The 2,961-nt window shown below is 35.7% G+C and overlaps 1 pseudogene; it reads right to left on the bottom strand.

The window, feature by feature from the left end:
• Positions 1-750: 750 nt before the first annotated feature.
• On the bottom strand, positions 751-1,699 carry LOC136148776 (olfactory receptor 8H1-like; annotated as a pseudogene).
• Between the last annotated feature and the right edge of the window lie 1,262 nt (positions 1,700-2,961).

Below are 2,961 nucleotides of genomic sequence, written 5' to 3'. Positions count from 1 at the left end.
GTCACATTCAATTCTTTTGTGACTCAATGGGCTGTAGTCTGTCTGCCAGGCTCCTCTGTCCATGGGATTTTCCAGGCAAGAGTACTGGAGTGGATTCTCATGCCCTCTTCCATGGAATCTTCCCAACCCAGGGATCAAACCCAGGTCTTCCACATCACGGGTCTTTACCATTTGAGCCACCAGGGAAGCCCTTCTGGACCTGGGGTTATTATTTATTTTATGCAGTTGAGGAAACATGAGGCTTAAAGTTTCAGTGATTTATTAAGTGTTATACCAATAAAAGATAGCAGACCTAGAGTTGTAAATCATGGAATATTATTGCCAAAGCAAGTGCTCAAAATCTCTCTGTTGTATGGCTTCTCCACAAAATAAATGAGATAATTTCTTAAAATGTTATCACTGTTTCCCAAATAGATCTCTTTCTCCACCATAAAATTCTTTGAAATAGATTGTACACGGGCATGTGCATGATATAGTTTAAAAGCTGACAGCTTTTTTTTTTTTTTTTCATTTTGCAAATCAGTCCCCCTGATAATCACATATATTAACATGTTTCATGCTTTCCAATTACAAGGTGAATTTATAAAGGCATAGTCCCTGAAATCCCTGAGATTATATTTGGGCAAGCAGAGGATGGTTCAATAGAAGAAGAAGAAGAAAAAAAAAAAAAGGTGGGGAATTAACTTTCTGGAAAAAGAATAAAGAAATACATTATAGGGAAAAAAGTGGCCTTAAAATTTATCATCAATGCTACTTTAATTCCTTGGAGACCTTTCTCTTCTGCTTGACTCTACTGAGAGCCTTTTTCACTTTCTTGTTTCTAAGACTGTGTATGAGTGGATTCAGCATGGGGATGATAACTGTAAAAAACAGAAGCCACTTGATCCATTCCCAAGAAGTAGGCCTTACTAGGTTTTAAGTAAATGACAATCAGAGTGCCAAAGAAGATGGTGACTGCCAGGAGATGGGAGGCACAAGTAGAGAAGGCTTTTCGCTTCCCTGAAGTGGAAGTAATTTTCGGGATAGTAGACAGAATGGACACATAGGACACTGAGATTGTGATAAGAGATGCCACCAGAGTGGAGACAGCAGAAAGAATATCATGGTTTCGATGTCCCCTGTGTCAGTACAGGACAGGGGTAAAATTGGGGGTGCTTCACAGAAAAAGTGATAGATTACATTGGATTCACAGAAACTCAGTCCTGGCATACAAAGCACAGTAAGGAAGGAAACTATAAAGCCAGTCAAATACGATGCAAAGACTAGGGAGCAGCAGCGTCTAGTGGACATAACAACCGGGTAATGCAGAGGGTTGCAGATGGCTACACAGCAATCATAGGCCATGCAGGAGAGAAGGAAACATTCAGTGGCACCAAGAAGTTAAAAAAAAATAATTCATCTGGATGAAGCAATTCAGGTATGAGGTATACTTGTTGGAAGTCAGTTAGTTGTCTAAGGTTTTAGGGGTGATGACATTTGAGTAGCTGAGGTCAAGAAATGATAAGTGACTGAGGAAAAAATACATGGGTGTGTGAAGCTGGGAATCCAGGGAGATTATCAGTATCATCCTCACATTCCCCAGCACAGTGATCAGGTGTATCAGGAGAAAGAGGGTGAAGAGGTCCAGCTAGGTCTCTTCAGAGTCTGTCAGTTCCATGAGGATGAAATCAGACACGTGTGTGATATTCCTTCTGCACATAGCGTTCAAATGCTCTGTTAAGAAATCAAAGTTGATACTTAGCAGGAAGTACTCTGAATCTTTGTGTTTCTGTGAATGGTGTGATATATTTCTCTTAGTTTAGAGTTTCTAGAAAGTGACAATAATGAGGGATATAGAGAGTATGAAGAGAAAAATATTAATTTGATTGCCAAACATAGAAATAGGTGTGAATTGACTTTTCAACATAATATGATAGAAGCTACTACATCAAATAATCAGAATGACTGACACTGTTTTAAATGCTTCGTTCAGTCAATGTATTTAATTCCCATGAGATTTTTATATCATAGGTGGTATTAATACTATTAGCCACATTTTTCAGTTTGGAAAAAGGGCACAGAGAATTTATGTAATTTATCCAGAATCAGAGATATTAAATTTTGGATCAAGAACCGAGAGAGAATGTCCATAACATGATATTCTTATTTATAATTAATTTTAGCAAACCAGGGAAAAACAATGCTAGATATATAATAAAAGATATAAAAGAATAATGCACCACGTATTGTACTTTTCCTTCTCCAATATTATTTAATAGTATACTGTAGAAATATAAATTTCAACCTTAGTGGACTTTAGTAGACCATATTAAATTAATAGACTCTATATTAGTATTAATCTCCAAATGATATGATGGTTTCTGAACTTGACCATTGAAAATTAAATTTCTTCCAAAATTATGTATCTAAAATATTCATAGTACTTGCAGATCATGGTTATATTAACTCTGAACTTCTGAGTCCACAAATCCTGGCATTACTTAAAGTCTAACTGATATCTGTATGCGTGTTCAGCTGATAATATCCTCAGTTTTGTCATCCTTACCTAAACTTTCCAATTTTTTAAATAATACTTCCCTGAAGCCAAATGTGATGGGGAAATTAAATTAATTAAAAATTAATTGGAAGACACTCTCTTCCAATATCACCTGTCTATAAGTATTTCAAACTCACATTTTGCTCAAAGATGAGAGATGAAGACCATTTCATTTGAAAATTTCTATAATATATTTGTTTTCTTTGAGGCAATTAAAAAATATTATGCAATCATATGGTTTTATTTGAGAAAAAAAAAGTAAATACACATATAAATTGTCTCCAGGACCTGATCAATTGTAAAATTTATCCAGAATTTATGTCTAAAAAAGGAATTCATGTAGGCAGAGCAAAGTAAGTCTTGCCTCTGATCCTGATAACTCCAGAGTACCTCATATACTGAGGACTGATAATGAAATATTTGGT

The sequence above is a fragment of the Muntiacus reevesi genome, chromosome 17 (assembly GCF_963930625.1).
Source record: "Muntiacus reevesi chromosome 17, mMunRee1.1, whole genome shotgun sequence".
Lineage (NCBI taxonomy): Eukaryota > Metazoa > Chordata > Mammalia > Artiodactyla > Cervidae > Muntiacus > Muntiacus reevesi.
This window is presented reverse-complemented; position numbering and strand designations above follow the sequence as displayed.